The sequence below is a fragment of the Trichosurus vulpecula genome, chromosome 4 (genome assembly GCF_011100635.1).
Source record: "Trichosurus vulpecula isolate mTriVul1 chromosome 4, mTriVul1.pri, whole genome shotgun sequence".
NCBI lineage: Eukaryota > Metazoa > Chordata > Mammalia > Diprotodontia > Phalangeridae > Trichosurus > Trichosurus vulpecula.
In genome coordinates, this window is record NC_050576.1 from 149,701,085 (window position 1) to 149,719,922 (window position 18,838).

The 18,838-nt window shown below is 36.7% G+C and overlaps 1 pseudogene; it reads left to right on the plus strand.

The window, feature by feature from the left end:
- Positions 1-318: 318 nt before the first annotated feature.
- LOC118846857 lies at positions 319-1,611 on the plus strand (annotated as a pseudogene).
- The last annotated feature ends 17,227 nt before the right edge of the window (positions 1,612-18,838 follow it).

The following is an 18,838-nucleotide window of genomic DNA, read 5'->3' on the forward strand; positions in this document are numbered from 1 at the left end:
CAATCTGAGAGTCTCATGTCTCACCAAAGATGAAATTCCCAAGTCCAAAGTTGCAAGTTCAGAACAGGAACATGATTGAGGTGCCGGCTCCTCTCTAGATGGCTTCTTGCCAGAGTCCTTCAGGGACCTTTTGCTGAAGAGAATTGTGAACTACAAGTCTAAAGGTGGAAGCCAGAAGATCAGGATCTCTTCTCCCAAGCTCTTACCAACTCTACCTTTCATTCAGGCACAGAGTATTGAGTAATCAACCTCAACCAGTGAAGAAAGTCTTCTGCATAATTTTTAAAGTGCAATTTAATTTGAATTTTGGTTCTATTGATGTCCTACTCTATTGTGGTTGTCACAATAGAGCAGGCCATCATAGGAGGTGGAGATCTGAATCTGAAGAAAAGCTGCCACCCACAGATCCTCCCAAATATGGAGAAAGTGTGGAAGGCAGAGCAGAAACATGAGGCAGAATGGTAAAAAGATTGAGGATCTGCAGTGGGAACTTCAGGAGGAAATGCATGCTAAGCAGAGGATGTGGGAGCTGTCACAAAAAAGAAGAAAACTAGATTGGATGTACCAGGGCCTGGTGGGATGGTGATTCTTGATGAGTCCCTGATAGGATGTACCATTGACAAGTATGTTTTTGAGAAGATGGAAGACAAAGAATCAGGTTGTTCAACTGAGACAAGGCTTCTCCCAGGCTCCATCTTTGCCCCCTCGGGTGCCAATTCTTTACTTCACATGGCCAACAAAACCTGGGAGGACTTGCTTTTCATCATTTAAAAGAAGGAGGAAGAGAAAAAGAGAGAAGTCTTGAATAATCTAGTGAAAATGAACAAAATCAAATAATTTTTGCAAATGAGTCTGGAGGAGGAGGAGGAAGAGGAGGAGGAGGAGGAGAGGGAGAGGGGGGAAAAGCATAAGAAGCACAAGTATTTGCAGCTGCAGCAGTGACCACACTGCCAGTAAGGAAGGGCAGATCCCTATAAAGTCTCAAAAGAAAATGGCAAAGCCTCCTCCTGTTTTACCCAAAATTCCAGGTTATGGCTTATAGATTAAGGACGCTGACCATGATCAAAGACTACCAGGACCTCTGGCAACTGAAGCCCGGGAGCACACAGGATCAAGAACCATTCTAGGTCATGGGGAACACCTGGTTTGCTCCCAAAACACCCCAACAGAAAGGGCACATAGGATGCTGAAACCCAGGAAAGGAGGTCACAGTCCCTTAAACATAGTAGACAGCACAATTTCAAAGTAAACAGGAAAGAAAGAGCCTGAGCTGAGAACTATTCACCCAAAAAGAAGGATAGCAAAAGCAACATGCTTCAGGTCACACCAGAAAACTCAGCAAAGGAATGGGAGTGAAAATGGCAAGATATGATGGAGAATGACAAGTGGCGGGAGGAAGAAAAGCTGAACACCTTCAAGAGGCATGAAAAGAAAAATGAAAAAAAAATGGAAGCTGGAGAAGTTGGGCTCTCAGGATGGCAAATTCATCCACCAGTTGAAGTTAGAAAGTACGTCCACCTCTTCCTCCTCAGAGGATAGGGCCAAGCACAACATCCACTCCCCTCCCAGAGAACTTCAGCTGCTTTGGAAAAGAACTTCATGAAGAGATGAAGCTCACAAGGCTCTTATGCTGGTTATCCTGAGTTTTCCAGGGAAGCTGCTGTCTCCTTAAAGAATCCCCTTCATAAGAGTTGAGATGACTTTCAAGGATGTCAGATAGCCACCGCTCAAAGTGATTCTGCTCCAGTCATTCCTGGGAACAGCTAATGCCCCTTACAAAACAGGGAGTCAGTTCCTGGGCTGCTTCTTCTGGTGTATATTGCAGAGGTGGAGTTTAATAGTTTCCGTAAGAGGTGCTCATCTTTATTTCAGTCCTCCTAAAGATTCCTAGCACTTGGTATGGCTAATCATGGTTTTCACAATGGTCCTGTAATTTACCCTGAGCCTGCTTTTTCTGTCAGATCCATTCCTTTTCAATACAGATTGAACTTTTAAAAAAATCAATCTCCCTTTAAAAATCAATTGTGGACCTCTTCAGTTGAGTAGCAAATCAAAGAATAGAATCAATGTTCCTGGCTTCTGTTACAAAATGTCTTGAAAGTTAATTTGAGACAGACCAGTGCCAAGGAAAGAAAAAAGGAATACAGGGAGGATCACCCAGTATGCAAGTTATCCAATGCCCTTCAAATAGTCAACACACAAACCTGAACTAGGGGAGCTCAGATCCCCATGACTCAGATACACTGCTCCTTGTGGGATCTGATCTTATAGTTTTTCATAATTACTCACTTCATACTAATGCATGTTTCTGGAAGGGATCATAAGGACTAAGGTCACAGCCATATATGTTGCTCTGCAAAACTCTAGGTTACTCGATGGATCATGCCCTAGGCTTGGAGTTAGGAAGACATGAGTTCAAATGCTGGGCAAGTCATTCAATCTTCTCAGTCTTAGTTTTCTCATATCTGTAATGATGATAGTAAGACCTTCCCCACAGTGTTGTGAAAATCAAATGAGATGTAAAGTTCTTTGAAAAAATTAAAGCACAACATAAATGTTATCATTATTAGAGCCATTATCACTCAATTGCCCCCCGTTGACCACTCCCCAAGTATGTCATGCCAGCTCAAGCTCTCAGCTGCACCCATACTCACTCTCAGATAAGTCTCTTTTGTTCCAATGCCAGATGCTAAATACCATCTTCCAAGTTCTACCCTCACCCATACCCACACTGACTTCTTCCAGAGGTTGTGTATGCTAAGGGAGGGAATAAGCTTAAGCAAACTCTAAGGATGTAAAAAATATGCAAAACTTTTTTGTAGTGACTAAGATTTGGAAACTGAGGAGACTGTCTCTGGAATCATGATTATTTTGAAAACTCTTTTGTTCCATGTACTGTAGCTTGGCGATTATGAGTATTTAGTCTGGTGATAGCTATAAAAATGTTATTAAATATTAATAAATTAGTGTTATATGTGAACAATTGTGGACAACAGTATACTCTGGTCCAATTTTGAGTTCTATATTTGTTGCTTAGAAATTTGTTGTCTGTCAGTCCGTGAAAGAGAGCTTGTATTGGTCATGTCTTGCTAGATATTTGGAAGTTATTAAAATTTTACATCATTCGATTATGTGTGTATTGTTTTTACCATTCCCCTGCATAATATACTTGATCACAAAGTTCAGCCTCCTTAAGGATAACTTTTCTATTATTTATGCTGGCAATGAGATGTTCCTGAATCATCATTACAAACTTCTCCATTTCTGAAAGCAAATTCATGTGACTCAGCCATTTGTTCAATAGTTTTTTGTCAATGTGTTGTTAACTGAGTTCATGAGGATGTTGCTCACATAGAGCCTTTGGATTCCACTCTTAGATCTTAACCATTTCATAGGCTCCATCCAGAGGTAAATAACTGTCAGTTATATTTGACAAATCCAGTCTCCACTATTGCTTGGTGAGATTCTATTTGTTCTAAAAGTATTTCCATCAATTTTTACCTGTTTATCATATGCTCTAAGAATGTCTGTCAATTTTCTTCCTCCTGGGAGAAGATTCTGAGAAGATGGTGGAATAAGGTAAGAAATTACCAGGTTCTCCCAAATTCCTCTATAAATAATTTAAAATAATGCTTCAAAGTGAACTGTGAGGGGCAAAAATGATTAAAAGTAGGGTAAAGCAGTTGTCCACCTAAGACAGCTTAAGAGGACTTTTGGAAAGATCTGATTTCCTGGGGTGGTTGGTGTGGCCTGATTGAAGTGCAGATACCTCCAGGCTGACACCACTGAATCAACAAACAAAAAGCCCTGAGGGCAGCTGTCTAGTGGCTGCCTCAGCTTCCAAAACTTTGCCCCCAGGGACAGTATGGGCATTGTCCCCTGACCAGGGGAAGGTTACAGTGCCCTTTGATGGTGCTGGATGTGGGGCCCAGGTGCAACTGACCCAATAGGGTCCCAGGCTATGGATATGGGTGAGGAGGAGGAGTGAGCACACACTGGTAAGTGCAGGTCGTAGAGGAGTGGCTGTGAGCACTTCCAGTAGGGCAGAGTCTCTGGTTTTGATTCCAGCTTGCAGCTTCAAGAGGGACTGCAGGGAGCAAGAACATTTGTAGTGACAACATTATGTGGGTCCTCATCATGGCACAGGGGCTGAGAGGATTACCTGAGGTCAGGCCCCCAGTAGAGCTCAGGACATAACAACACAAAAACCCTGAAACTTAAAACATTATTCCCCACATCTCAAGATTGGAGCCTGACTGTGGTGATAGAGAACATCTGGGTTCAAACTCAGGAATAACTAAATTAAAATAACTACTTCTACTTCAAATAAAAAAGTAAAGTGGTCACAAGCCCCAAAAGACTTTTTGGAAGAACTTAAAAAGGACTTTAAAAATCTAAGAGACATTGAGTAAAAATTAGGGAAAAATGGGAGTAATGCAAGAAAATTATGAAAAGAAAGTCAACCAATTGGAAAAAGAGATCCAAAACATTATGGAAAAAAATAACTTTTTAAAAATTAGAATTGGGCAAGGGAAGGATAATAACATAAGACACCAAGAAATAATAACTCATTTTAATAATCTTAAAGTTATGGTAAAAAAGTCTAGATACTTGTTATGGTAATTAGGGTGGGACTTTTTCACTGCTTTCTCTTTTGGAATGCTGAGGTAATCAAATACCTTTGATGAGTCTTGCCTTTCAAATGTAATGGAAATGAAAGTAGGACTTTTTGCTATTTTTTGTTTGAGTGCTTCTCAGCACTGAGGTAATCAAGTGCCCCAGGACCTTGAGATGTGTATATAAGTTCTGAGTTTGGTGTTTTGTTTTGGGGGCACACTCATCAAAAGGGTGTTGGTGATGAGGCTCTGGGCAGTCGTTGAAGTGGACCCCCTGGTTTTGAAAACCCAGATGTTGGCGCTTCTCTCTGGTAACTATGTATTGCTATGGATAGACTGATTTGTGTTTATTTGCTCTGTTTATATAATATATGCTTGTAATTTCTGTTTGTGTTCTCTCTGAAGTTGAAGATGCTGGCTTTTCCCCCTGAACTGAGTGAATGGTATATGTATGTTTAATTAAAGTGAGATTGTTAACCCCTTAAAGTTGCTTTCCTTAGAAAAGCAGATCAAAGAATCTGTGTTAGTAGACCTCCTGTATGCTGGTGTTATTGGTGTTACACCTCCATAGCAGCTGCTAGCAACATTGTTGTTACAACACTATACTTAAAGAAATTATTTTTTTCCACTTAATAGTATTTTATTTTTTCCAATTACACGTGAAGGTAGTTTCCGACATTCATTTTTATGATTTTGAGTTCCAAATTTTTCTCCCTCCTTCTCCAAGATAGCAAGCAATCTGATCTAGATTATACATGTGTGATCATGTTGAAAATACTTCAACATTAGCATGTGGTGAAAGAAGAATCAGAACAAAAGGGAAAAACAATGACAAAGAAAAAAAGAAACCAAAGTGAAAATAGTAAGCTTGGATCTGCATCCAGACTCCACAGATCTTTCTCTGGATGTGGATAGCATTTTCCATCATGAGTCTTTTGGAGTTGTCTTGAGAAGAGCTAAGTCTATCATACTGATGATCACACAGTGTTGCTGTTACTATGCACAGTGGTCTCCTGGTTCTGCTCACTTTACTGAGCATCAATTCATGTAAGTCCTTCCAGGTTTTTCTGAAATCCCCTTACTGATCATTTCTTATAGGACAATGGTATTCCATTACATTCACATACCACAACTTGTTTAGCCATTCCCAGTTGAGAGTATCCCCTCAATTTCCAATTCTTTGTCATCACAAAAAGACTTGCTATAAATATTTTTGTATATGTGGGTGCTTTTCACTTTGTTATGATCACTTTGTCATACAGACCTAGTAATGGTTTTGTTGGATCAAAGGGTATGGACAATTCTGTAGCCCTTTGGGCATAGTTCTGAATTGTTCTTCAGTTCACAGATCTACCAACAGTACATTAGTGTCTCACTTTTCCCATATCCTCTCGAACACTTATTATCTTCCTTTTCTGTCCTATTAGCCAATCTGATAGATGTGGGTTGGTACCTCAGAGTTGTTTTAATTTGCACTTTTCTAATCAATGGTGATTTACAGCATTTTTATATGACTATAGATAGCTTTAATCTCTTCATTTGAAAACTGCCTATTCATATCCTTTGACCATTTATCAATTGGGGAATGACTTGTGTTTGTATACATTTGACTCAGTTCTCTGTATGTTTGAGGAAGGAGGCCTTTATCAGAAACACTGGCTGTAAAGATTGTTTCCCAGCTTTCTGTTTTCCTTCTAATTTTGATTACATTGTTTTTATTTGTGCAAAAGCTTTTTAATTTAATGTAATCAAAATTATCTATTTTGCATTTCATAATGCTCTCTATCTCTCTTTTGATCATTAATTCTTCCTTTCTTCATAGATCTGACAGGTAGATTATTCCTTGTTATTCTAATTTGCTTATGGTTTCACCCTTTATGTCTAAATCATGTACCCATTTTGAACTTATCTTGGTATATGGTATGACATGTTGGTCTATTCCTGTTTGTTCCTTATTGTTTTCCAGGTTTCCAACAGTTTTTGTCAAATAGAAAGTTCTTATCCCAAAGACTGGAAAATTATTTCACTCTGTCTTTTCGTAGGTTCTGTCATTCCAGAATCTGTTTGGTCGCTTAATTTAACATTGTTTTATAAGATTTTGAGTTGTAAAATTTCCTTCCTCCCGCCACATTAAAACTTTCACTCTTTGCAGATGACATGATGATATACTTAGAGAATCCTAGTGAATCAACTAAAAGACAACTTGAAATAATTAACTACTTAAGCAAAGTCATAGGTTATAAAATAAATCCACATAAATCATCATTTCTTTATATTACCAACAAAGCTCAGCAGCAAGAAGTAGAAAGGGAAATTCCATTTAAAATAACTATAGACAATATAATTACTTGGAAGTCTAATTGACAAGGCAAATCCAGGAAGTACATGAACACAATTACAAAACACTTTTTACACCAATAAAGTCATACATAAATAATTGGAAAAATATCAGTTGCTCATGGGTAGGCCAAGCTACTATAAGAAAAATAGCAATTTTATCTAAATTAATTTACTTATTCAATGTGATGCAAATCAAACTACCAAAAATTTACTTTATAGAGGTAGAAAAAATAACAACAGAATTCATCTGCAAGAACAAAAGTTCCAGAATATCAAGGGAATTAATGAAAAGAAATGCGAGGGATGGTGGCCTACCAGTACCAGATCTACACCTTTATTATAAAGCAGCAATCATCAAACTAGTGGGTACTGGCTAAGAAATAGAGTGGTGGATCAACGGAATATGTTAGGTACACAAGACACAGTAGTAAATGACTATAGTAATCTACTGTTGGATAAAACCAAAGACTGCAGCTTTTGGGATAAAAACTCACAGGCAATCAAATTGTGATTTGATCAAGCAACACCACTAGTAGGTCTGTATCTCAAAGAGATCATAAAAAGGAAAAGGACCCACATGTACAAAAATATTTATAGCAGCCTTTTTTTTGTGGTGGCCAAAAATTGGAAATTGAGGGGATGCCCACAACTGGGGAATAGCTGAACAAATTTTGGTATAGCAATACAATGAAATATTATTGTGCTCTAAGAAATGATGAGCAGGCATAATTCAAAACAATCTGGAAGGACTTACATGAATTGATCCTGAGTGTAAAGAGCAGAACCAGGAGAACAGTGTGCATAGCAACAGCAAATTGTGATGATCAGTGATGATTGACTTAGCTCTTCTCAGCAATACAATGATACAAGACAATTCCAAAAGATCCATGACAGAAAATTCTATCCACATCCAGAGAAAGAACTATGGAGTCTAAATGCATATTGCAGCATACTGTTTGCACTTTTTTGTTGTTTTTTTTTTTTGTGGTTTTTCCCTTTTTTGTTCTATTTCTTCTTTTACAACATGACTAAAGTGGAAATATATTTACATGATTCCACATGTGTAACCTATATCAGATTGCTTGCTGTCTTGGGGAGGGGAAATATGAAGGAAGTGATAAACAGTTTTGAACTCAAAATCTTATAAAAAGTCAGTGTTGAAAACTATCTCTACAAATTTAAAAAATACCAACAAAGAATGCTTTCATTACTTAGGTAGTTTGAAAGAGCATACATAGATCAAAAGCTTTGCCTTGAGTTATGTATGATAGGATGATCCTAAAAAATAAAATTGGGTAGGAAGAGATAAAATGGAGCAACATTTTCATACGCATTAGGCATGAATGGAAGAACTGATACAGTGGAGGCTGGGGGAGGTAGAGGGCTGGTAGTGCTAGAACTTTATTCTCATCAGAACTGGGTTAAAGAAGGTATAACATATATACATATATGTATGTATATAAACATCATAAAAGTCTTCTTACCTTACAAGGAAATAGGGAAATGAGGGGATAGGATAAGTGAGGAACTTTTAGAAGGTTGTGCAGATTAAGAAATACGAGGGTAAGGGGAAAGGATAAGGGAGGGACTCTTAGAAGGGGAAAAGGTTAAAGGAGAGACTCTTACAAGGGTGCGTAGATTAAGGAATAGGAGGGTGAGAGCAGAGGATAAGGCAGGGATTCTTAGAAAGGTCATAGATTGGGAAGGCAGTGGTAAGAAGTAAATTAAATATGAGGAGGGATAGGGTAAAAAGAGAGAGAGAGAAGGATAAATAGGAAAAATAAGATGGAGGGAAATGCATGTCTAGTAATTATGGAATACTACTGTACTATAAGAAATGGTGAGTTAGTTGATTTTAGAAAAACATAGACTTGCATGAAATAATGAAAAGTTAAATGAGCAGAACCAAGAGAACATTGTATACAGTAACAGTAATATTGTTCGATGAACAACTGTGAACAAGTAAGTTATTCTAAGTATTATAAATACTCAAATCAAATACAGAGGACCCATGAAGGAAGATATTATCTACCTCCAAAGAAAGAACTGAAAAAATGAAGCATTCATAGTAGAGTTTTACATATATATTATATATAATATATATACACACATCCCTATATACATATACATACATATATACATATGTAAAAACACCATTTCACACACATATACATATATATGCTTATCTATCTGTTTGTGTGTGTGTGTGCGCGTGTGTGTGTGTGTGCGTGTGTGGTTTTGGCCTAAATTATTTTTCTTCTTCCTTTTTGACAAGGAAATATTACTCATTCCATGGCCCCCTTAGGGTGAAGCTCTGAGACCTGTTTCATTACCACATATGACAGGGAGTGCTTAAGAAGAATGGAGTCTGAAATAGAAACAGCAATTGTCACTTACTCCTGAAGACTCGTGCATCTCATAACCTTCTCATCACCAACACTGTGTTCTGTTCACCTGAATGCAATAAAACTTCATGGATGCATATTTGCAGCAATTATTGGCATTTAATAGACTATGTTATTATAAGGAGAAGAGACTATATTATTATAAGGAGAAGAGACAGATGTGAGAATGATGAAGAAAATGTGTGGTTTGGAGTGCTGGATTGATCACAGACTTATCCTCTCTAAGATAAATATTTTCATTCAATGTAAGCGTGGCCCCAAGGCAAGGCAACTACCAGAAGACTTAATATCAAGAGATTATAGACTTCTCTGAGTGGGAATAGTTCATTGCTAACTTGGAGGGAAAGGTGAGCCAACACATGATTGGCAACAGGAGAGTAGAAAAGGAGTAGGCAGCTTTCAGAGATGTGGTACAGTATTGCATTTACTCACCTGGGTTAGAATACTCGCAAACATCAACACTGGTGTGAGGAAAATGATGGGGAAATTCAGAAGCTGCTAGATGAAAAACAAGAACTCTACAGGGTTTATCAGCAGGATGGTTCATACATCTCTAAGAAGGCAGCATTTAACTCCACCAAAAGTAAAGTGCAAGTGAAGCTTAGAGAGATGCAGAATTCTTAGTTAAGTAAGAAGGCAGATGAAATTCAGTTTTATGCTGATAGTAACAATCCAAAGCACTTTTGTGATGCCCTGAAGGGTATGTATGGGCCAAAGACCTATGGCGCATCTCTACTACTCAGTGCTGATGGAGCCACATTGATTAGCGATAACGACATGATCCTGGAGAGATGGGTTGAACACTTACATAGTGTTCTCAAAAGACCATCATCAATAAATGCTGAAGCCATTGACCATATGCCTCAGGTTGAAGTCAGTCCCTCTCTAGTCAAATTTCCAACTGAAAAAGAGGTTTTGATTAATTTTTGAGTCCTCTCTTGTGGCAAAGTGCCTGGTGTCGATTCTATTCCAGCTGAGGTTTACAAAGCAAGAGGTCCACTGCTCATATAAAAGCTGACTAAAAAATCCAGGTTTTATGGCAAGAGGAGATTATCTCCCAGAAATTCAAGAATGCCTCCATTGTCCATCTCTAAAGGAAATAGATTGTCCTGTGATAATCACAGGATAGGTCTCTCTCTCTTAGTCGTTGCTGGAAAGATTCTTGCCAGGGTCCACATCAATAAGCTGATCCTTCACTTGGAAGATGGTCATCTACCTGAGAGCCAGTGTGGCTTCAGAAAGGGCCAAGGATCAGTCAATATGGTGTTTGCTGCCTGAAAACTCCAGGAGAAATGCCAGGAGCAGAACAGAGGTCTGTACACAACATTCATCTATGTGACTAAGGACTTTGATACTATCAGTTGTGAGGGCTTATGGAAAATTATGTCAAAATTTGGTTGCCCAAAGAAGTTCCTCAGTGTTGTATGTCAATTTCATGATGACATGCTTGCCTGGGTTCTGGAGAGTGGACTGCTAAACATTCAAACTACTGCAGAAAGGGCAACTCCAATGGTCTTGCCACGTGAATACACCATCCATCAAACATATGTTTGCCTAAAAGACTTTTACAGAGAACTCATGCAAGGAAGGCACTCAATTGGAAGTGAGAAGAAGCAAGACAAAGACATTCTCAAGATCTCTCTGAAGAACTTCGGATTCAATTGTGTGATATGGGAGATGCTGGCAAAGTACCACCGGGCATACATAGCATGCCTGCATCAAAGGAAATACTGTGATCTATGAGCCAAGAAGAATTGCTTGCAGTAACTTAAAAGGAACATGAAATGTATAAATTTAGAGACATCTCCGCTCTAAATGTTCATACAGACTCTTTTTGTCTGGTCTATTAGAGCCTTCTGAGCTCATATTGGTCTGATCAGCCGTAATTGGGTACCCTGTACTTTGACTCCAATATGGTGATGTTATTTTGAGCCTCTGAAAATGTAAAAACCAACCAACTATTGTTATCACCTTCTCTTTCCTCCTCTTCTACTGATCTGGAATTGTGGAGAATTCCCATTCTAAAAACTCCCTTCACCAATAAAGAATGTTAACTTGCTTATGACTTACAGTCCTGGAGAGTTTCCTGAGACAATGAGAGATTAAATGACTGGCCCAGAATTACACAGAAATTAGATATGAGAAGTAGGAATTGAACCCAGATCTTCTCGACTCCAGTATTATATCTACAACATACTGCCTCTCATTGTTATCAATATCATTATTATTCAGCCCATGGTCTGTGCTGTCAACACCTATAGCCTTCCTCCAAGTGATTTTCTCACTCTGGAAAATCGTCTTCCCTGTCATCTGGGCAATCTGCCTTATCAGAATTGTTAAAAACATTTTATGATATCTGCATCACTAACAAATAGACCCACAGGCACCTGCTTATAAACTTGCACCCACACTTTTATCTCATTTGCATTATTTGTTCATGGAGTGTGAACAAGTCTCCCTTAGCATTTTAAGATTCTGTGCCAGGCTATTTGGATGAGGGCTTACTCTGACAACGAAAAATCATTAGAAAAATAACACTTCTACTGACATGATTAGGCCTCCTTAATGTCTGCCTTTGAAAAAAATTCATTTATTAAGCAATGGTAAAAATCACATCTTTAATGTTATGACTCTGAAAGTCCTTTATGGTCTTTAGATAATGGATCAATTTTATCATAGAACCTGTTTTACAACAATATTTCATATTTTAAATAATACCACAGTTTATTGGCTGAAGTAATCAGCAAAGTAAAATTGGGGTTCAGAAAGATGGTTACCAAAAAACCTTACAAGACAATAAGATACTAGTCCTGTTTACTTAGGAAAACTTCGCTCTACTCACTTAAACCTAGAATTCTGGAATGACACCTCATTTAAGTATCAGATAAGGGGATACAACACTCAAGTTTCTTTTTTACATATATACATATTAACTTACGCTGTTTAAATAATAAATGAAAACTCTAGAAAGAGGTGGGGAACCTGTGGCCTCAAGGCCACATGTGGCCCTCTAGGTCCTTTTACTAAGTGGATTTGTTCTGTGAAGTTTGGATTCAGTCAAAGGACCACACTTGAGGGCCTAGAGGGCCGCATGTAGGATGGTGGGCTCCCCTCCTCTGCTCTAGGACAATGAAAATTACCAATCACCAAAGACACCTGCAAACAGAATATGTGAGGAAAATCAACAGCTCCTGCTCCTGCTTAAATCCTAGCTCATTTAATCACAGCACCTGCCAAAATAAGTATTGTTAGTAATCACCAAGAGACTGATTTCTTCATCATTATAAAACTGTTCAGATAAGAGTTTTATGAAAAATCCACAAAATTCATTCACTTGAGAATTTTAAGACTCCTTTTCACTAGTGTTCACCTTATAGTGCTCTAACATTTTGAAATAGCAAGGCTACCTTCTGAAAATGCATACATCTCAATTAAGTACATTTGCTCTTTAAAAACAGTCTGCTGTTTAAATGACTATTAGGTCATAGATAGGAAAATCCTTAGCTGTTTTAATTAAGGACCATTAAGATAAAATACAATCTAGGTAGTCTGATTTAGGGAGAAATCTACCACATAGCGGAGAAAACTACTCTGAACTGTTCTGATCATTAATCTAACCTAATCACACCAATCTTAGCAAGCAAGGTGCTAACTGAAAGAATCCATAGATTGCCTCCACAAAAAAAAAACAAGCTAACAGACACAAGGCTGCAAACTCTTAGGTATGTAGTAGTTAAATTTAATAATTCCGTTGAGAAACAACACAATCTGAATTAGGCAAGGAGAGAGACCTTCAAACACTAAGGAAAGGAAATATTTGATCTGTGCCTCTTTCTAAAAAAGATTTCTTTCTCTCATTCTCTTTATTATTTATAAACCCTTTCTGTCTATTCTAGATATTTTTATTTGATTCATGGTCATTATGCTTGCTTAATCTTTCCTTATTCTCTATATTTATTATAGAAATAAAACTCATTATTTCATGTTCTCTCTTCTACAGTGTTTCTGTTACTGCCTTGTAGATATCTTGCCCCTTGCCTCACCTTTTTTAGAAATGTTAATTCCTGCAGGCAATAGAGAGGATATTGCCTGATAATAGAAATTTTTATATGGGACACATTGCATTTCATTTATTGACCTTTTTCCTGTCCATAATATCTTTCCCCATTTGCCTTGAAATATCTTCTCTGGGTCCTTACCTTCCTGCTCTTCTGGGTGACAGTTGCTCCCATGAGCTCTGAGCAGGATGAATGGTCTCTCTAAGCACCAAAGCCCTATAGATAATACCTACCGTAAAGCTCCCACCTCTAGTTATAAAATCTCTCTCCCCTTTCTTAGAAGAATTTATTGATAGTACCCCTCCCAGAGCCTTTTCATGTGTCCTCCATTTATATAATTTAGTCTTACAAAAAAATCTGTAGGCAGTGTTATGGAGGTATAGTCCATGATGTTTCAGGCCTGTTTCTCCACAATCACTTATGACTGATTTGTACTTTTACTTCTGTCTCTTCATATACATTTTGAAATAAATCTCTTAATGGTCTCTCAGTTGTTATTTTGTTGTTGTTGTGGTTTAATGTGGTTGCTGTTTTCATTTATTCTTTTATTTCTACTTTCTGGGGTTTTTATTTTTGAGAAGGTAAGTATTTTAGGCCTGGTTCTCTTTTTAGGGATGTTTTCAATGTGTCTTTTTATTTTTTCATTTATGATTTGGGTCAGATTTTTGAGGTAGGTGATGTCGGGCTACATTTTGAGGTTCTTTGCTCTTTGAAACACTTTATTTCATCCCCCCCTGCTGTTTCTGGATAAAGAATAATAGTATTATTTGAATATCTTTTCTTTCATATTTGAAGGTCTTTCTACTGGCCACTTACAGAATTTGGAGTTTGTTAGTATAATTGTTGAGTTTAACTACTATATGCCATGGAGTATGCAGTACAGGTTTTCTGTTTTTCTGGAAGAGATTTGTGTATTGTTTTAATTGACACTTTGTCTTTTGACTTCAGAAGTTCTAGGCAATTTTTATGTTATTTCTTTCATTAAGGTGTTCAGGTTATTTGACTTGTGTTCTTCTGGGAGACCTATAATCCTCAAAGGTTTCTTTATAATTTCTTTGAAATTAAAGTTTTGCTTATATGGAGATATGATTTTTAAAAAAAATATAGTTTTTTTGCTTTTCTTCTTTCATATTGTCCTTCATTCTGTGCATTTTCATTCCCAATCAGTTATTCTTACTTTTATTTCTTTGATAAGACTTGCCACTGTGTATTCTTGTTATATAGACCACAAATTCTACTTTCACAATTCTCATTTCTCTTTTAACCATTCAAAAACATAATATTGTGGTTCTATACTTTCTTGAGAATTCATAAGGTCCTCTGCCTCATCAGATCTTCAACCATTTTCCTTTGTCTTACAATACTTGTTCATCAATATCTGAATATTCTTTTTCTTGATCTGGAGACAATTTTCTTTTTTTATCCTTTTATTAACATCTTCCCTGTCAGTTAATCTATTTATAGACAAAGACTTTATTTAATCTATTCCATTTTATTAAATATTTCACAATTACACATAAAAATTTTAACAATCATTTTTTCTTAATTTTGAGTTTCAAATTCTCTCCCTCCCTGCAGGTTCCTGCCCATTTTTGAGAAGGCAAACAATTTAATAACAATTATACATGTGAAGTCATGTAAAACATATTTCTATATTAGCCATGTTAGAAGAAAACACAGAAAAAACCAACAAGAAAAATAAAGAGAACAAAAAAAGTAAACTTCAGTCTACATTCAGAATTCATTAGTTCTCTCCTTGGTGATGAATAGCACTTTTTTTTGTCATGGGTCTTTTGGAATTGTCTTGGATCACTGTATTGATCAAAGTAGCACAATATTGCTATTTCATTGTGTAATGTTCTCCTGGTTCTACTCACTTTACTTTGCATTGGTTCATATAAGTTTTCCCAAATTTTTCTAAAACTCTCGTGCTGGTCATTTCTTATAGCACAATAATATTGCATCACAATCATATACCACAATTTATTTAGCCATTCCCCAATTGATGGACACACCCTCAATTTCTAATTCTTTACTAACACTAAAAGAACTGCTATAATCTATTTTTGTAAAAATAAGTGTTTTCCTCTTTAATTTGATTTCTTTGGATTACAGACCTAGGAGTGGAATTTCTGGGTCAGAGGTTATGCACAGTTTTATAGCTCTTTGGGCATAGTTACAAATTGTTTACCAGAATGCTTGTACTAGTTCACAACTCTACCAACAGTGTATTAGTGTCCCAATTTTTCCACATCCCCTCCAACATTTGTTGTTTTTCTTTTCTGTCATGTCAGCCAATCTGATAAGTGTAAGGTAGTACCTCAGAGTTGTTTTTAATTTGCATTTCTGTAATCAATAGTGATTTAGAACATTTTTTCATGTGACAATTGATAGCTTTGATTTTTTCCCTCTGAAAAGTGCCTGTTTATTTCCTTTGACCCTTTATCAACTGGGGAATAACTTATTTCTATAAATTTGGCTCCATTCCCTATATACGTGAGAGATGAGTCCTTTATTAGAGAAACTTGTTGTAAATTTTTTCCCCTAGTTTTCTGTTTTCCTCCTAATTTTGGCTGCATTAATTTTGCTTGTGCAAAACCTTTTTAATTTCATTAATCAAAATTATTCATTTTACTTCCTATGATCCTCTATTGCTTGTTTGGTCATAAACTCTTCCTTATCTATAAATCTGATGGGTACATCTTCTCATGTTCCCCTAATTTACTTATGATATCACCCTTTATGTCTAAATGATTTATCCATTTTGACTTTATCTTGAAACAGGGTATAAGACATTGATCTATACCTAGTTTCTGCAAAACTGCTTTCAGTTTCACAGCAGTTTTTGTCAAATACTGACCCCAGAAGCTGGGGTCTTTGAGGACATCAAACGTTAGATTACTATAGTCATTTACTACTGTGTGTTTCGTACTTAATCTATTCCACTGATCCACCACTCTATTTCTTGTCTGGTACCAGATTGTTTTGATGATTACTCTTTGTAATAGAATTTGAAACCTGGTATTGTTAGACTACCTTCCTTCACATTTTCCCCATTGATTCCCTTGATATTTTTGGCCTTTTGCTCTTCATATGAATTTTGTTACTATTTCTTGTAGCTCTATGAAATAACTCTTTCAAAATTTGATTGGCATGGCACTGAATAAGTAATAAGTAAATTAATTTAAGTAGCATTGGTATTTTTATTCTATTAGCTCAGCCTACATATGAACAATTAATATTTCTCTCATTATTTATAGCTATCTTAATTTATGTGAAAAGTGTTTTCAAATTGTGTTCATATAGTCCTTGGGTGTGCCTGGGCAGGTAGGCTCCCAAGTGTATTATACTGTCTGCAGTTATTTCAAATGGAATTTCTTTCTCCTTCTATTGCTGCTAGACGTTGTTGGTGGTATATAGAAATGTTGATGATTTATGTGGGTTTATTTTACATCCTGCAATTTTGCTAAAACTACTAATTGTTTTTCATAGTTTTCTTCCTTTACTCTCATTTATAACCTAATTCTTCCTCTACCACTCTTATTTGATTTGAAAATCATGTTTAGCTCTTCCAGAAATTTTTATTGGTCTTGTGTCCAATTCACATTTTATTTCCTTTAAGGCTGTGTTTGTAGCTGTTCAACATTTTACTGCAAATGATGTCTATAGCAATAAGACAAGAAAAAGAAACTGAAGGAATAAAAATAGGCAACAAGGAAACAAAATTATCTTTCTTTGCAGATAACATGATTTCATACATAGAGAACCCTTGAGAAGCAACTAAAAACTGGTTGAAACAATGAAAAACTTTTCACATACAGATATAAACAATTTGAGAAATATTAATTGTTTATGCATAGGCTGAGCTAATAGAATAAAATGACAATTCTGACTTCCTGACTATAAGCCTGGCAGTTTAATCACAGTGCTGCCCATTTGCCCCCTCAACTGCATACCAGTTCTTTTTCTTTTCTCTGACTCACAAACTTACTTCCCATAGTAGCTGTTCCAAAATTTCTTTAATCTCCTCTTTCCCCTAATCATCTCAAGAGAGTCTTGCATTTCCACAAAAATGGAGACCTTCTGTCATGAGCTCATTTTTTCTGAGTCTTTGATAAAGAGATGGCCACTCAAAAACAAACAATTCTATTTGTAACCTTGTTTTCATTCAATATTATCTCTGGCAGCTAATCCTCTCATTAATCTCTCTCTCTCTCCAAATCTTCAGTGTCTCACTAGCTATTAAACTTCTTGTTGATGTCTACAAACATCCTATCATTAAAAACCCTTTACTAGACCCTGTTATCCTCTCAAACTGCGATCTTAAGTCCTTTCTCTAATTCAGAGCCAAACTCAGAAAAAGGCCATCTGTACTCATTGCGTCCTTTTCCTTTCCTTCTAAATAATTTTTCAATCCCTCAAAATCTGGCTTCTTGTCTCAATGCTCAGTTGTACCAAATGTATCTCCTAATCGTGGTCTTTTTTCAATACTCGTCCTTCCTGACCTCTCTAACATTTGACACTGTTGACTACTCTCTCTTTTCTGTTCTCTTTTGTTTCTCCTACCTGTCTGGCCCCTCCCTGCCACTCTCCTTTTCTCAATCATCATCCATATCTCACCCCCCACAACTGTGGATATCTCTCAAGTCTCTGCCATAAGTCATATATACATATATATGTGTATATATATATATCAAACCCTAAGTTCTCTCTTGAGCTCCTCTCCCATATTACCAATTGCTATTGGACAACTTCACCTCGATGTTTATTCCCCCAGGATAGACATCCCAGATTCAATATGTTCAAAACAGTACTCTTTATCTTCCCCTAATAAACTGGTCCCTATTCCAAACTTCCCCCATGGGGCACTGCTATCCTTTCTGTCAGATTTGCAATCTTAGAATCATAAACTCTTTGAGATCAAACATTATTTCATTTTTTTTGTCTTTGAAATCCCAGAGTCCAGCCCAGTGTCTGGCACTGTTGTATTGCCTGGTACTAATAGGTGTTTAATATATGCTTATTCGGTGACTAATTGATTTCACATCATAATATCTAATTAGATGCCAAGTCTTGTGGAAACTACCTTAATAACATATTTCATATATGTTCCCTCTTTCAATTCACATACCTTCTACACCAGGAGAATATGAATTACGGTCTTTCACTTTGTCCCCTTAGAATTCTTAATTTTCTCCCAGACTTAGCTGATTCATTTAATCATTAATGTTCAGTCCCTCCTCACAGTATCATATATTCATGTACATGTGTATTTGTTTCCATGCCATATCCTACCTCCCAATGTACTCCTAATAAGTCCAAAATCAAATTCTTGGAGGGAAAGGACTGATTTTCATTTGAAATTTTGTATTCCCAAATGCCTAACACAGTGCCCTAAACATAGTAGGTGCTTTATATA